Source organism: Struthio camelus, chromosome W (genome assembly GCF_040807025.1).
Source record: "Struthio camelus isolate bStrCam1 chromosome W, bStrCam1.hap1, whole genome shotgun sequence".
NCBI classification, from domain to species: domain Eukaryota; kingdom Metazoa; phylum Chordata; class Aves; order Struthioniformes; family Struthionidae; genus Struthio; species Struthio camelus.
In genome coordinates this window covers 39,102,916-39,120,274 of record NC_090981.1, presented here as the reverse complement: position 1 = coordinate 39,120,274, position 17,359 = coordinate 39,102,916, and the positions used below count along the sequence as shown (strand labels likewise).

General features: G+C 48.2%; 1 protein-coding gene across 3 annotated transcripts in view; it reads left to right on the top strand.

Moving 5' to 3' along the window:
* Positions 1-14,045: 14,045 nt before the first annotated feature.
* Positions 14,046-17,359, top strand: part of LOC104146479 (versican core protein) — a 116,073-nt gene continuing 112,759 nt past the window's right edge. For all 3 annotated transcript variants that reach the window (XM_068924648.1, XM_068924647.1, XM_068924645.1), the window contains exon 1: positions 14,046-14,405. The gene's annotated coding sequence lies outside the window, so the exon portion shown is untranslated. The remainder of the gene's footprint in view (positions 14,406-17,359) is intronic.

Genomic DNA, 17,359 nt, shown 5'->3' with positions numbered 1-17,359 from the left:
CTTTGCAATTATCTGTAAAAGGATGAGGCAAAGTTCTCAACAATGTAAAGATTTTCTCATCTTTTCCTCTTAAGATAAGAATCTGATTTGCTTAGCTTCTTCTATTGGGATGGTATCAGCTCCATTCCTGCCACACACACAAAGCGTCAGCAAAAACTTTTAGCATGCAACGATGAAAATAAAAACCTTTTCTTCCTCTATTTGCCCTGTTCAACCCTTCTCTCTTTAGTTTCAGAGCTCTTTAATTTAATTTAGAAGAACAAGGATTGTCAAGAAGATATCTGCAGCACAGGTATTAGCACCCATGATTCAGTTTCCCTGGTGCTAATGGAAATGATTATGATTTCAGAAATGGAATTAGTGCTGCTAAATGCTTTTCAGACACATTCAGTGCAGCACTGGGAATTTGCAGAACGGTCCTGTGAAAATAGATGTTGACAAGGCCTTAGATCCTGTTCTCCATCAGTGCCCTGAGATACTGTAAGCATCGATGTGTGGGAACTCAAACACAAATGAAGAGTCAGGATTTTCTCGGCTTTTAAATCAAAATAGAAGGAGTGTTTGTCCAAGAAAAGGAGAGGCCCTGGAAGGAAGCAGATATGCTATACATTCAAGAAAGACATGTATGAACAGAAGAAGTTAGGTAAACTTTGCAAGAAGAAGCAAAGCTCATGAAAAGATTTCTCCAGTTGCTGTTGACAAGTAAAGCGATAGATTTACCAGGGACTAACCAGGCTTTAGGCCTTCCATTAGCCCTATCTAGTCAGCGCATCTTTTTGGGTCTCGTGATGCTGGCCTGCATCTGTACAACCTTCTCATGTGCATTGCAGTCCCACTGCCTGTCCAGTAAAAAATCACAGCCTGTGCAGCATCCACATCAAGGAACAAATCCCAGTCTTTAAACACAGCTCACTTCTAAGGGATTCATCAGTGTGAGAGCCCTTGGCTTGGCTCTCTATTCACAAGCTGGGGCATGCTTTTTCATGTCAACTCAGAATATTGTAAATATAAGGGAAAAATGCTTTCACCTTTCATCCATCCAACACTTTGTACTGAAGGGTTTTTTTTTCCATCTTACATACCTGGATTGCATATAAGGAAACTATTGCAGTGCGTGCCCTCAGCAACATAATTAGTATTTGTTAATTAGGCCCTGAGTCTGTAGTACAAAGGGTGTGCTGAAAGTCTTTAGTGTGATGTTGAAAGCCGCAGAACGGACTGGAATATGTTAGGAAGTTTTAAAAAGCATTAATCCTGAGGGATATTGAATACTCATAGGCAGAAACAAGCCAACTCTCTGTGAATCAGAGTGAAATTATTGCCATACTATAAGAACCAGAGGGTGATGAGCAGAGTTATACTATGATGTGAAGGATTTAATTAGAAACCACTTAGACTGTAATATCACAAAAAAATTACAACACACCTTTTAGTCAGTGAAATGAACAAATTCCAAGAAAAAAAACATTATTCAGGACTTTCTTTGTGTTACTTCAAGCCTATGAGAGCCTATTAAATCATTCCACAAATCTGAAGTGATGTGTTCCTGTTCACTTTTATAAAGATCAGTGCTTCTGTTAAACGTAACATCTCAAGGCACTCCACAGAAACACAGACCCTGCCCTGCGGAATAAGGCCTTGATCCTTCTGTGAGAGTAATCCCACTAAGCACAGAGGAAGGTGACTCAGTACAAAAGAGTGTGCAAGACTGCCAAACTGAAGCCTTGAAGTTCACCAAAGAACGGCATTAGCAAAGAGGACTGGATAAAAAGGAAAATGGGCAAACGGGAGAGTGCGGGTATGAATGGATATATAGTTGATCACAGATGACACAGTATAAATACATGTGTGTGCGCACATTAAAAACATATAAATCTCCTCATACCCTTTTCCCATTTGCATCGCACATGCTTCCGCCAAGCCACTCAAGACTGCGTAAAAGAGCCCACTGTTTGTCAGAAACTGGGGGTCTGAGGGCAGTGTCTGAGTCTGGAAAAAGCCACATTTCACTTATCTTTCCTCCTGTCGTTGCACCCAGATGCTTTGCAAAACAAACAAGCTACATATCTACGTATCATAGCCAAAACTACATATCAGACTACATTCACTGAAAGCCTTACTGTCTGGAGCAGTAAGATTCAGCAAACCTTGGCTGGGCTGCCCATGAGCCTGCTGGTTGATTTATGTTTTCAGATGGAAACTATATGGAGCTCTTAGTTATGCCTGGTTTTCTGCCAAAATCAGTTTGACCTAAACTAGGCTTTATAGAAACTTAAAACATAAGGTGAAATGTCATATAATCCACAATACAACCTCTTTAACCCAGCTTTTTTTTTTTTTAAGAAAGTGTACAGTTTCTTGGGCCAAACTCTAAAGTTCTCACCCAGTTTAAACTTTCTCTGTGGGTGCTGTGTAAGGAGTAGCTGTAAGGCCCAAATTGCCTTTCCTGTCTTGTCTTCTTTCACAGCATATTGGTTAAGGCTGATACTAAGGCAACATAGACGGAATGAGCGTTGAATTGGGACTGAAAGTTGTCTGTTTTCAATAACAAGCACTATCTCTAAAGGAAGGGATCCAACTTTACATATGTGTAGGAGGTTCACAAGTTTGAACAAAACAAATGCAGAGGCAAAGAGCTTGTCGTGAGATCTGAGCATCTGAAAAAAACAAAGACAAGAAGCTAAGCTGAAGAGTACTCACCAGTCTCGTCTAAACAAAAACAAATACTGTATATCAGCTTCAATCCCCTTTAGCCTATTGAAAAGAGTGGGCAACGTTCATTACCAGCATCAGACATTCAGTTTAATTACAGTAATATGTAAGAAGGAAAGTGCCACCTAGTGGTAGGGATCCTGTCATTTCTCCCATTGTAGGAGCTCAGTGTGCATGAGCACGTGTTGCCTTGCCAGAGGTCTCCAAAATACTGCATTTGCTAAGTTTCTAGACTAATATGCTATTAATTCTTTATCAAGTGCCAATGGGAATCATGGCACCAGGCAAACGCAGGAGGCCTCCTAGTCTAATTTAGATGGGACAATAGAGCCCAGAGACCCAAGATGGATATCCTTAGTACAGATGCATTCCTTTTAATTTTGTTTGGTTTACCAAATAGGAATTCCTCTAGGAAACCTCAACAAAGAAGTGGATTAATGAGAACCCTAGCAGAGAGTGTTTGCTGTATAAGCAGTTCCAAGCCTAAGTAAAGCAAGGGGGCAAAGTCTGATCAGCGTTCAGTACCAAACTCAAATAAAATCTGACAGAAGTGGGTGAAAAATGCACCAGCTGCAGGTCAGCAAGAAATGCTAACAATCCTCAAACACTGGGCTGCCTATTTTCATTAAAAAGCAAACAAAGAACAAAGCAAACTTATTTTTCCTGTCTTTTGTTGTTCTGTGGAGTTTGTTTTGACACTCCTCCTTCAGCTATACTGTCTCCCAGTTCCTTCCATTTTGTGGCATCTCGCTGCTCCTTAACCCCCTTTGCCTCTGCCTGGCTCCATCCAAGATAAACTACTCCCACGATCATGCCCCAGCGGCCCTCGGAGTGCTTTTGCCTTGCTGCTGCTGGGTTGCTTTTCTGTCTCTGCTTTCCCAATGGCTCCTCAAATTCCCTGGTGCACTGAGATGAGCAAAGTCTGTTTGAGTATCAAAGCAGGAAGAACCTCCCTGCCGAGCTGCCAGCGACTGCTCCTACAACACATACTCTGCATGTTGTGGGGAGAATCCTCTCTCATCTTGGTCTGACCTGAGCCTGCAGCGCTAAAGACTTGCTTAATGGAAGAGAAACAGGCTACTTTACTATAAAGTGCTTTGTCCTAGCAGCTTGGTCATAGCTGGCATGTAGTAGCTATGACCAAAGGACCAGCCAGCATTTACTTCACTATGAGTTATTGCTTCCATGGGATAGGATTTTCCCTTGCTTTCCTGACAGGCCCTATGTGTTTTGGGACTTATCTTGTGGAATGCTTGATGGGAACTAGCCAGAATGTAGTCTGCAAGAGGCAAACTCCCCAAACCCTATGATTCCTTTCCTACCATCACAGGACTGACATGGCCCCTGGAGTGGCTGACACCATCTTTAAGTGGTTATTAACTGTCCATTACAAACTAAAATGTGTGGTATCCTGCAATGCTGATAATAGGGAATACACAGAAGCTGGGAAGACAGCTCCTGGGTAGTATTACTTTTGATTTCAGCAGCAACAGTTGCAAACACAGCTTCCCTTATCTCCCATGCATCTATACCAGGCGGAAAAAAAAATTTGGGAAGGAGGTGATCAAATAGGTGCTTCTTAAGTGGCTTTTTTTGGAATATTTTGAGCAATAATGTGGTTGAGGATAAAAACAAGAAAAAGAAATACTTCCCCACCCAATTTGAGCAGACCTGGACCACCTCTCATCCTTTGAAATAAAATACCAAACAAGTGAGTTTATCTATATTTATGTTACCACAGCTCCCTTCATTTCTTGGCTCACAAAACCATTACTGGTGGAAGGATCTGCGGTGATCACGAAACTTCCATATTGAGGAGTTTTATGTGGGTCTGAGGGGAGTCCACACCAACATTGCTGAGGCAGCCCCCAGCATGAGAGCTCCTTATCTGTTCAGGAGCGTGTCATCATACCTGTTTGCAAACTCGTCACCTGGAATAGATAGCACTAGGTGCTATCTAACCCCTTAGGGCATGGAAATGTCAACTGTTGGGGCTATTGTGTTGAAGGTATGTGCGCAGTCAGATATCGGGTTCAAAACAGAAAAGAGAACCCATCCTTTGTGCTCCTATGCCAGGCCAACAGCTGTGGTAAGTTCATTGATGTTAATATGGAAAAATCTAGTAAAGTTTACGGTACTTTTGCATGATTTTCTACTAAAAAGGACTTTTTTTGAGTTTCTGTAGTTAATGTTATGAACACTAGAGCTGTTCCCATTCTGTCTCATCCTGGGAGATTCTGTTCACCATGACAGAGGAAACCTTTCACTGAATATTTGGATACCATAAAAGCTTTATTTTATCCTTCTTTAAGCAGCTACAGGATAATAATGGAATGCACCTTTGAGAGATGGCACTTGCTACCAGAGAGGCAAAAATTGCTGAGCAATGTTGACTTGTAGTTGAGTCCTGCTGATACTTGCTTATAAGTTGAGTCCTAGGAATTGTGAAATGGGGACTTACAGCTTCCCAGCTCCTTGAGCAGTTGGCAGAATACCCCATTCTGCGTCTGCCGAGGCATGTTAGCAGCACAGTCTGGTGCATGATGTTCAAGGAAGGAGCTCACCTGGGGAGGTGTCCTCGTTGTTATACTTGCCTTTCATGGCTGTTGAAGTAGGCATGATAGCAAAGTGTGGTGTCCTTGTGGTTTATGTTCCAGTGTGTTCCTGAAGACTGCTGGTCAGCAATCGTACATTTGGCTTGCAGAGATCAAAATAACTGCCCCAGAATATTCTTCATTTGTTCCCATAAGATGCTGAGGGTCTGTGGCTGGGGATTCCCATGGTGTACTGCTGTTCCTACCAAAAAGGACTCTATAGAATCAAGCCAAGGGATGTTTGTAGCTGCTATGAAACAAGCCAAATGCTGAAGCTGGAATTTGTACAAAGGAAATAGCAGTAGTAATTCTTTCTAGCATTAATATTTGTTTGTTCATTACCATTCCATCAGCTTTAGATTTTAGGTTCATTTTTTAGGTTCTGTTTCTGTCTACTCCTAGGTCACAACAGAACCTCTTTGTTCCTGATCCCTTTCAACCTCCTCTTTGCCTTCCTCGGCCTCCTTACTCTGTTCCTCAAGGACTTCTGTGGGATCACCGTTTTCTCCTTTCCTCTTTCCTTTAGTTCCACTAGCAAATTATCAGATTTCAGACAGTTAGTAAGGACTGTGCTCTTGATGCTCTAGATGCTTAGGTATGGATCCAGAAGATGAGAAAAAAGGCAGTGATGATTTGTTGTTTAGTTTTCGTGTCAATGAATATGTATATTTGAGGGTTTTTTTCTTTTTCACTTCATAGTTTTCAGGTGGCACCTTCAAAGTTAACAGCTTAGAACAGTGCAATTCCTTCCCTTGCTCTTTTTCTTTACAGCCTCGAAGCCTCTGGTGTCTCCCATACAGGCCTGGAGAGTACAGACCCAGATTCTTGCTCTGTCAATCAGTATTTTGCAGCTGTGGGCCTATGTCCAAAGGCTGCTAAAGCGTTAGTCGAAGTAGGAATTTGTGCAGCTGTGACCATGTCACAGAAAATATACGAGTGTGTATATATATATATCACATCAGTACTAGAAGAGCAAAGCTACAGCTCTCTAGTCTGTGGCTGCTGCTGTGGCTGTAGCTGTTTGAGCTAATGTTGAAAACTGTCGTCAGGCATTCAAGTCAGATAGTAGAAGGTGAGCAAGGCTGGGATTGGTGTTTCAGACTGATCATTACACTTGCATTTCTGCCGGTCATCCTTGGAAGTCATAGCCTTGGTCTGTATGGCCAAAACCAGAGAATATCTTGAGAAAGATGAAAAGGCATTCAGTAAGTTGTATCCTCAGCTGTTAGCTGGATAGTTGGTCCTGATGTTTTGTGTCATCAGAAGAGCACAACTGATTCTGAAGCAAGGGTAAAAGCAGCCCTACCTCATCCTGGGCTGGCATGGTACCAGCTCATGTTCAGTCTCCAGAAGCCATTTTACATGTCCCATAGATGTGCCTTCATAGGCACATCTGAATAACCTTATATCAAAGCAAGAGAAGAGTTTTCTGTCCTTCTCAAGGCTTGGGGACTATTTTTCCCCCTTCTTTGTCAATAACGAGACTCCATTAATAGTCTCAGACTTTCCAAAGCATTGAGCCCATCTCTGTCCAAAACAGTAAGATTGCCTTAAAAATCATGGGAGTTTTTTTTAATCTATCTTTGATTATTTTTATTTGTGCTTTAATCTTTAGAGTGAAGCTGCTTCCTGTTCCCGAAGTTTTCTCTACTGCCGCAGAGATTCATGTATTTTGTTAAATGCAAACAAGCTTCTTGAGTACTACGTTTCCAGCTTTGAGACCTTTAAAAACCCCATTAAAAATCACAGAACACTCAGCAAAGTAGGATAGTTTTCAGTCTGGCGGGGACTCATCAAACAGGGACTCTTTCAGCAGCGCAAAGTATAGAGGATCTGCTGAAGAGTCAGCAGTGGCTGGAGCTCTCAATGGGTAGTGAAGCTGCTGGCAGAAGCCAAGACTGTGCCAGCCCTGCCTGCCTGCTCCGCTTCAGAGCGACATGTTCCCTAAAGGAAGGAGTGGATATTTCTTCTTGCTGTTATGCCTGCCCTTTCAAACCCTCTGAGCAAGAAAAGCTGATAACATAATAAGAAAGTGATAGAGTTTTTGTGTGGAAAACCTTTGCAAACACCTCAAAAATCTTGTAAATTGCCCATTGTATTACAAGAACTCCTAGCCTTTTTTATATGAAATTTTATATAAATTTGTCACAGATACTTATCCTAGCCATGTCAGAGAACCAGCCAGCAGACGTGAGATATCCAGAAAGGGCCTGACTCAGGTCTGCAAACCTGCTTACACTCTTTTCCTCAAGGTGGATTATGACTCTGCTTGTAGACATGTATCTCTGTGTTTCTTTGCTCGTAACTACCTAATGGTAAGACCTGTGCTAACAGCTACCAAAATTTCTGACTTTTTATTTTGATCAGCTACTTGCTCTGCCAAAAGGACTCCCTGGGGAAGAAAACCAGAGATTTTTCTTGCATGATGGAGGACAAGGAAAAAAAATGCAGTCTCCCTTTTCTCCTGTTTTTGGAGCCTTCTTGTTCCATTTTATATCTTTATTCTCCTTCATATGAGAAGAAACTACTGACTGAAACTAGTGGAATCAGTGGCATCTTTCTAGTGACTTCAGTGTTCTTTTGGATTAAACACATTGCAAATGTTTGTTATTGCTTCAGCAATAGAAGAGAAGGCCCAGGAAAAAGAGATTAGTTTAAAAAAAGTCTCTCTTAATCTGTTTGAAGAGCTTGCCCTATCAGTGTGGAACCAGACCCAGTGAATTTATTCTTTGCACAATGGTGGTACCTTCAAATCATTTAAAAAAAAAAAAAAAGCGAGAGAACTTATGAAAGGCTCATTTCATTTGGTAACAGTAAGTGAACAAAACCACATTTGATTATTCAGGATTACTTCTGAGTTAAAGCTTATGATGCAGCCACTGAATTATCAAAACAAAAATAATGTGTGTCCAGGATGGAGTTTATCTGAGGAAGTCCAAGACAGTAAGGATTAGCGCAACACTTGACTATGGCTCAGACCGCCCGGTACTGATAAGTTTCTTCCCCCCGTGCTTTCTTAGTGCTGTGTTCTGCCCTCATATGGATCAGCATGGAGAAGGACCTCAGCGCTGACCTGTTCACCCCGATGACTCCTCCCCAAAATTACAAAGTAATTATTCTTTGAAGAGCCAGATCTGGCCACATAAAGCAGATCTGCCTAAGCTGAAGACCGAACCTGACACTTTTGCTTACACTGGGCAGAACGAAATACCATCAGTTTTCCTGCACACATTTTAGTGAGACTAGCCACAGAAGCAGAGCACTCTGCGTAAGTAAAACTATCCTAGCCTGCCCCGTTGCCTTCAGAGTAGGGGAATTAGAACAGAGCACAGTGTTAAAAGGCAGGAGAAAAATGTACTTTTGTCAAGGGGGTCTTTGCCATAGTCAAGTGCTGCTGAAAGCCTTGGTGCCCTGGACCTCCTTCTGATAAACTCTGTCCTGGAAGCTGACTATCTTTGTTTAGATAATGTGGTGTCTGCATCATTACGGTTAATGCAGAAATAATGCCTAACCATCAATTGTGGTTTGTTCTTTTACCAAATGAAACACGCTATTCATAGTTTTTCATAGCTTAACATTCTCTCCTCCACTACAGAAATACAGAGTAAAAATAGGTGGAGAAGGGTTTTGCCACAAAAGAAACATTGACATAAGCATTCAAGTGTTTCATTTGAGAAGGGGTTATACATGCTAAAGTTACTGCTGCTGCTGAGGTTGACTACTTTTAAGAGTTTTAATTTGTCTGGTAAAAATGTATTTGGCTTGAAGCGTCGGAAGGAGAAGGACTGAGAAAAGCTCTTCTTAAATACAGAATCTGAGAACTTGCAGAAGTCTATTGTTCTGAACGATTTTGTGGTTTTTGAAAACACACTCTAGATAACTGATTCACATTAAAATCAGGATGCAATGTACATTCTTCTACCTTTAAGAGGAAAATTGGAGTGATGGATTAATTTTCAGCACAGCTGGTGTGGCACCGCAGTTTACAAGTAGAAGGCAACGGGAAGTTAGACCTCCAGAGCTAGCAGGCCAAATAGACTAACTTTGCAAGGATATCTGATTTGCCTCAACTGACCTTAATATCGCTGGCATCCAAATTACATGAATTATTTCCATCACTTTTATGTAAGGCTTTTCACCCACAGCAATTCAGGGGGGGAAAGGAGAAAAAAAGGCATAGGAAAAGACTAAGAGAAAGTGACAGTAAAACCACAGATGTTGGCTCGAGAGAACCTATACCAGGTAAAAGTGTTTTTCTTCAGCCGACTGTGTTTCAGATTTGTAGTATGCTTTCAAGGGATGGAAAGCTTTTTCTCCACAGATGCTCAGTTTGACATCTGCACGTTGCCCATTGCCTCGGTCTAATTAATTTCAGATATTTCAAAAGCAACGGTTTCTCATAAAGAACAATTTAAGGTCTGTGTTTCACATGTAAACTGATAACCATTGTTGAGTCAGCAAACATAAAACCTGTACTTAAAAAGTCTGTAATGAAAATAATATTTTTCATCAACTCAGGACTATGAGGTAGCTAATAGGATTTTTTTCCTTCAAACAATATTGCTTTAGGATTGAGACAAAGCCTAAACATTTTCCTGTGTTAGGGTTTTTTCACAGAAGTTTGAACATCTGAAAACAATGATTTATCATGGGAGACATCTGGAAGCCTATGTAAAGGTTTACTATTTCTACTTTGCCTAAACTATTTACAAAGAAAAAAGTTTGACGTTCACAGTAAATTAGACTATGTTTCAGGCCTCAGACATAGAGGAAGTTTGCATGGTCTTGCTGAGGGGAGAAAAGGCGCTTCCTTCTCTGGATGATTTTTCATTCAGTGCAGAAATGTTAGCGCTCAGGGTAAAAGGAGAGCATCAAATAAAGCTGAATGAAAAAAACAAAAAGGTTTTAGAGGTCTGTTTTTCTAGCCTGACTAGCTCCTCATCTTCCCCAGTACTTCTCACCATTCTTAAAAACCCTGAGGGTCTCTAGTGTAAATCAGCCTCCTTCCTCTGGTGTTTTTTTTTCGTCTTGGATTGACGATCCTTTGGATGACTTCCTTTCCTTCTCTGACCCTCCGCCCCAGCCCCACATTTCTTGCAGCCTGCTGAAGCACGCTGTGCAAACAGGGCTCGGTGGAGCCAGCTGTACCCTGCTTTTACCTTTATTACCTCTGCATGTGCCTTTGTGTCATGCGGCTCTTGAGGAGACATATGAGCTTGCAAGTCTCTTTCCTGCTCAGAAAGGTTCTTTTTCGTGCAGTTGCGAGTGATCCCCACAACGCTCAAGAGAGGGAACAAAACGCGCTTTCTCGGCCTGCGTGCTTTCTTTGCGCAGTTGCTAGCTGTCTCTGAATAACCCGTATCCCCCTTCTGCAGGCGCTCGGTCGGTCAGTTTTCCTCGCGGGGAAGGCGAGGGACAGCGGCGGGGGGCCAGAGGAGGGCTCCCCCCGCCGCGGGGCGGCCGGAGCGCGGGGCCGGGCGGCGCGGCGCGGCGCGGCGCGGCGGGCGCGGAGGCAGCGCGCCCCGCGGCTCCAGCGCCGGGGCCGCGAGGCTCCGCGGGGGCGCCGGGAGCTCCCCGCCGGCCGCGGCCGCGCAGGGCGGGCAGACAAAGGGCCTGGCTGAGCACGGCGGCGGCTCCGCCCGCCGTCCCCGAGCTGCGCTTCGGGCCGCGCATCTTGCTGGAGCCGGAGCGCGCCGGGCCGCCGGCGGCCGCGCAGGGCCGGGCGGGGGCGCGGGAGCCTGCGGCGGGAGCCAGCCCGCGGCGAGGTGGGGGGGAGGAGCAGGAGGAGGAGGGGAAGGGGAAGAGGCGGTTTCGGCAGCCTGCGCTTTCTTCCCAGCGCTATGAATGAACGTGTTGGTCGTCCGGTTCCCATCAGGGCTCCGGCACTTGAGGGGCCCGGGGGGAGATGAGAAGAGAGGAGGTCTTTTCTTTAAAGTTATCTCTTTTCTCTCCCATGGTGAAAAATGAGATACGAACGAGCAGACCTGAGGCTGCTCCGCCGCTCCGTTAGTCCTGGGGTTTAACTTGTCATTGCTTCTTGGTGGTGGCCCTAGGCAAAAAAAGGCTAACACCCCCCCCCCTTCCCCCCGCTACCAATTCCTGCTCATAACCACCCTCCTAGTGTCTCCTTCCCCCTGGAAGGCTGGCCAGGAGGAGTGGGCAGCCCTTGGGCTGGAGCCCCAGGCAGAGGGGGTGCCCCAAGACCCTGCGGGCAACTGCACCTTCCCCACCTTGGGTATTCCTGCTTGCTCCTGAGGCAGCCAAAGCTGCGAGAACAAGCTCGTGCCCCAGCTCACTGGTGCCAGCTCCGCAGGTGAATCAAGATCTTCTCAGGGATAAAGACGGGAGGAATTCACTGACTTTTCTTCTCTTCTTTTGCCAGGAGCAATTATTCAACTTCAGTGGCCTCGTGTCAAGAGATGACGGAGAAGCAAGACCAGGGCTGTAGAGCTGGCTTCTATTTTGACTGTTAAAAATCACCCTGGCCTGCCTGAGGCCAAGCAAGGCAAGGAGAGCAAGTGTAGACAAAGCTGGAAAGATGTGAGGGGTGACAGAGGCAAGAGGGGAGATCTGAACTAGCATCAGTTTGACCTTGATGCTTGATCATTTAGGAGCTCCTCATTCATATTGTAGTGCTTCTGGAGGCTGGCTAGGAGAGGTGGAGAAAACCAGTGCCCTTGGGTGCACCCTGCTCCCCTTTCCTGCAGCCTGGGATGGTAGCAGGAGTCCCACCCCATTGTCTGAGAGCTGCAGAAAAGGGAATGGGCCATTGCCAAGGCCTTGGTGCTGACAGGAAGCGGGGGATCCATCCAGAGAGATCTCCAAACAATGTACATGTCTTCAAAGGATTTGGTCTGTGGCCCACAGACCTGTGGGGAGAGGGAGTAGCACCCTATATGTGCACACTGCACAACCTCTTATGTCGTGGAGAGCTGAAGGGGCTGGGCTGAAGAAATGTAAAGTTCCATTTTCTCCTTTAATCACAACATTGTGCAGAGGAAGTGCGCATGGCTTCAGCAGGAAGGGTGGCTGTCTACACGCGGCTGGGCAGGGAGGGCCAGGCTTGAAAGGGGGGAAGCAGAGAGTAGTTGTATGCTCCCCATCCCCCATGTCTTAAAAATGAACTATAATGCTTTGTGTGAATTTTTTTTTTTTGCATTAAAAGTCTCAAAATATGCCTTCAACACTTTATAGTGCCCATTCTAAAGTACCGAGTTACATTTCTGTCAGTTGTTTCACTGCACAATGTTTAAGGATTAAAAAAGCCCGCAACCCAACATTCGGGAGATATAGTCTGATCGGACAGGGCATAGCGCAGGGGCTGCGTGTGCTGAGTTGGGACTGGCCCTTGACAAGTAGGACTGGAGGGACTGGTGCTGGGGTTCAGATATGTGGTGCTGCTGTGGCCAAATACAGTCTACACTCACATAGGAGAAGGGATTGGCCACTTCTTAAAGTCCTTGGTAGCAGGTAATTATGGATTTACCCTACTTAAGGAGGAAAGAGCAACAAGCCAAGTCTCTGGAGGTGAGATAAGGATTTCATCCTGCCATCCAGCTCCATTCAGGCCTGACTCATGGCTCAGACAAACCTGAGCTGGGTTAAGCCCTCAGGTCTCTGTCTCCCCCTACTTAGCTGTGATCTCTTGCACCTCTCACTCCTCCAACTTGGCACTGAGGGCTGGGTTTGGAAATGTTCTGGGCTTGTTTCAAACCCGCCGTCAGCAAAACTCCAGAGATACGGGAGCTGGAACAATAACAGAGAGAGGCTCTGAAGGAAAACCCCTGCTGCATCTTCCTAGCGTTCGCGTCTGGGACTGCCAGAAACGTGCCCAGAGTGCTGTGATCAGACACACCTATTTCTCCACAGTTTTCTTTGCTGGCTCCAGATTTACACCTTCCTGGAGGGGAGGGGAATGTGGTATACGTTCCTCTGGGAGTGAGCTTACCAGAGGCACAGCTTCTTGCCAAACTGTTGTGCCTGGTGAAGGGTGCCTTAAGCCTCTGTCACGTAGCAAGACAGGTACATCTTGGGAAAGGAGCTGCACGTGAAATACAGGCAGAGTATTAAATGGTGAGAGTCCCCTGTAAAAGGGTGGGTTAGGGTTCTGCTCATGACTTCATTTCCAAGAGGTTTGGACAGCAAATACAGTCTCTAATCTCAATAAAAAAAGAAAAGCGGCTGGAGATGCATAAAACTAGGGTGGAGAGGCTTGGCTCGGGAGGCTGTAGATGTGAGACTGCCTGTGAATTGGCACAGTCAGAGGAAGTTTGGAACAATCACCAATATATTCTTTTATTACAACCTCCGCTGAGATTGGGGAGGCAAAGGGGAAAAAGGGATTTCAGTCCCCGTCACTTTCCCCGTTTGAGTGGCTGGGAAGCCAGAGTGGAGGAGGTCTCTCCATTCTCTTCTCAGTTAATTATTTAATGAGGAAACAATGTTTCTTTCACACTTTCCAGAGGGTCGATGTCTGTGCGCGGAGAGGCACAATCCGGCCCGGACTCTGCCGAGCCGTAGGTCTTGAAGCTGTTTTTTGGGTCGCTTTCAGGCTGGGGCTGCGGGGACGCCCGAGGTGCGGTGCGGGGCCGGGCGCGCTGCTCCGCGGGGAGCGGCGCTCCCCCCCCGCCCCGCTCCGCGCCGCTCCGCGCCCGCTGGGACGCGCCGGGCGGGCCCGGGAGTGCCCGCGGAGGCAGGCGCTGGGGGCTCTCCTGCGCCGAGCAGCTGCGGGAGCTTTGCAATTGCAACGAGGCTCTTGAAGAGCTTGTGAACCCTCCTCTCCCCGAGCCAGCGCCCCTCCTCTGCAGCGCTGACGGTACAATGATATAATAATGATGGGTGGCTAAGGCTCGCATTTGAACTTGTAGGCGAGCTCCTTTTGCCCACAACTCAGTTCAGGCTCAGCAGCTCGGAGTCAGGTGCTCGCCAGTGGGGAGGGAGGGGAGACTGAGCTCTGGGAGAAGGGGAGACCCCGGAACCAGCATCTCCTTCCAGCACTAACAAGGGGATTTACTCTTTCATGCGGCCACTGGGATCTCTGGACTAGCCTAGCACCACGTTGTGATTTTTTGCAATCTCTGCAATACACTACCTTTTAAGGTAACTATACTCTTTTAATGCATTTTTCTTCCTTGCCAGTAAGCACCTAGTGCAAGATTTAAAACGTTTGTTTTGCTGTTGGTACCTGTAAAGACAAAGAGTTGAACTGCAGACCTTAAGGGAGAGAGAATGAATATCAATGATTGGTGAATTTAAACAACCTGGGGTAAGTTCAACGACACGCGGGGCGAGAGGAGAAGGGCTTTTCGGGGATCCACAAATATTCCCTTGTGCAAAGAGGAGAACAAAGAAAACTAGGAAATAAAAGACTTTGGGGGTGGAAACACTGACACTGAAGTCTCTATATTGGTTGTTTGAATGGATGAGAAGGTAGTGCTGCACCTTGGTTTGCAATGGGGCTTAAGAGGGAGAAAGGAGGAAGCTATTTTGTACGGGTATTAAATACACAAAGCACTCGTGTAGCTGGAGCGACAAGAATGGTCCGAGGAAACCTTTCCGGCCACCAGGTTTTCTCGCATTTGGAAAAGCGTGAGCTCAATCTCCTCTGTCTCCATCCTTCCTTTTCTTTCTTCCTTTCTTCCTCTTTTCCCTGATGTTCCTGGAAAGCTGTTTTCAGGGCAGAGCGAGGCAGTGGGGCTGAGAAGCTCAGACAGCATCCCTCCAGAGGAGGCAGAAAGCAGTCCTTTGAGCCACATTTTCATGTTAAAAGGGGGGTGGTGGGTGAGGAAGAGGATCACAAGGTCAGTGGAGCAAAACGCCCCCTTTTACACCCACCGCCAGCTTCTCGGGGGCACGGGGCACTGCTTTCCTCCCTCCGCTCCTTGGGGTTTCTCCTTTGTCTTACAAAGAAAGTGAGAGCATCGTGAAAGGAACTGAGGGGAGTTTCGGCGGCGGGAAAAAGGCGGGGGGAGACTCCAGGGCTGGAGAGGCTGGCCGCGGAGCGGAGCCGGCAGCCAGCGCCGTCCGCTGCCCGCTCCGAGTTAACTTGGCCGCACAAAGGGGCGCGGGGCCGCGGGGGCCGGCGCTCATCAGCCCGCTCGTCACGTCCTCCCCCCGGCTACCTAGCGAGCCTCACCTCCCGCCACGCACCAGCTTTAATGAATTAAGCCTTGAAGGTCTGGGGCGGGGTGGGGGTGTTTCCTTTTGTTTTAAAGGAATGACTGAGGGGTTTTATTAATTTGCAGTTGAAACGTGTTGCAGAAATCTATCCCGGGACGGGAAGACTTTAATTTTTTTTTTTATTGAAAAAGAACAAGAAGACTGAAAGAAAGGAGGGAGTTTCCTTCCAAAAAATGAGTAAGACTTGGCAAATCTGAGACAAAGTAGAGTCAAATATAGGGATGGGTGGCTTTTACTGCGGAGCGCGTTGCTGGGGAAGCGAAAAGAAGTTGGTGGCTCTAATGCAAGAGCGTGTCTGTATATCCATACGTCCCGTCCTCCTCAGGAGCCTGCTCCCTGCGCTGCGCGGGAGTCCCCGGGCCAGGGCAGCGCCAGGAGGCTCCCTGCGCGCTCGGCGGGGCGCAGCCGCTGAAACTCGCGAATCTCCAGCCTGTGACTATTACTCAAGCCTACTAAGACGTGCCCAGATTGCTTTAAATGTCAGGGTGTGGGACGGTCATTCTGATATAATGCAAACGAGAGTGGGGGGAAAAATCTATGTCATCGCTGGAAGTATCCGCTTCCCAAATCCAGCTGTTCCACCACATCAGCAAGCGGCCGCGCCGGCGAGGGAAGCGCGGGCCTTTGCTCGGCGTGGGGGCCACGACACGAGCCGCGGAGCGGAGCCGGGCCGGGCGGGCGGCGGAGCGCGGCCCCGCGGGCGCGGAGCGGCCGCCGCCCCCCGCGCGCTGTCGAGGAACGGGGCGGCTGGCGGAGCCCGGGCGCCCCCTGCCGGCGGCCGGCCGGCTCCAGGGGCGGCGGCGGCGGCGGCGGCGGCGCCCCCCGCTCCGCTCCGCCCGCGAGGCCTCTCGGGCCGCGCCCGGAGCCGTCGCTGTTTCCCGCCCCGCGTCTCGCCCGACGGGGCGGCAGCTCGCTGCCGGGCTGGCGGCGTTTGACAGCGGGGCCGGGGCGAGGCGAGCCCCTCCGCCGGGCCCGCGCCCTTCCCCGCCGCCCGAGGAGCCGCCTCGGCGGGGACCCCCCCCACCTCGGTCCCGGGAGCCCGTCGTCCCCCGCCGGGCTGCGCCCATGCCTGGGGCCGTGTGGGCACCGGGATCACGGCGAAGGGGCAGCCGGGCCTGGGGGGCCCAGCCGGGGGCGCCGGGCCTGGCTGATGGGAGGCAAGGACCCATTGGAGGGGATGTGGGGGGACAACCAAGGGACACAGGCTCCGGGTGCAGGACACGAGGTCTGTGGGGGACGCAGGGCTCAGCCGAGGGGACGTGGGGCCTGTGGGAAACAAGGGGCCCAGCCGAGGGGACACAGGGGATGTGGGGTACAGCCAGGGGACACAGGGTTTGGTTGAGCGTCACAGGGCCCAGCTGAGGGGTTTGGGGCCAGTGGGGGACACGAGGGCCCAGATGAGGGGATATAGGACACAGCTGAGGGACATAGGGCCTTTGGGGGACATAGAGCCCAGCCAAAGGGACACAGGGCCTGTGGGGGATGTGGGGCACAACCAGGGGACACAGGATCCTGGTGAGGGACATGGGGCTGGTGAGGGACATGGGACCTGAAGGGCATGGCCCAGTTGAGACGACATGGGACCCAGTGCCTGTGAGGGACGCAGCGCCCAGCCAAGGGGACGTGGGGGCAGTGCAGATGGTGAACGAGCCGGGACTTACCTGTAGCCGCGCAGGCTGGTGCTCCCGGTCTTTGGCTTTCAGGCATCGTGATGGCCCTGGGATCCTTTGCCAGCAGCCACAGGAAACTTGCTTCTCAGAGAGAAAGATGAAAGTATACGCCCACAGCATATAGTGTGCTGAGTGTTAACCACAAGGGAGGCTGGGGACCACAGGTACAGACCACCTCTGAGGCTTTGCTTGACTCTTAATGCA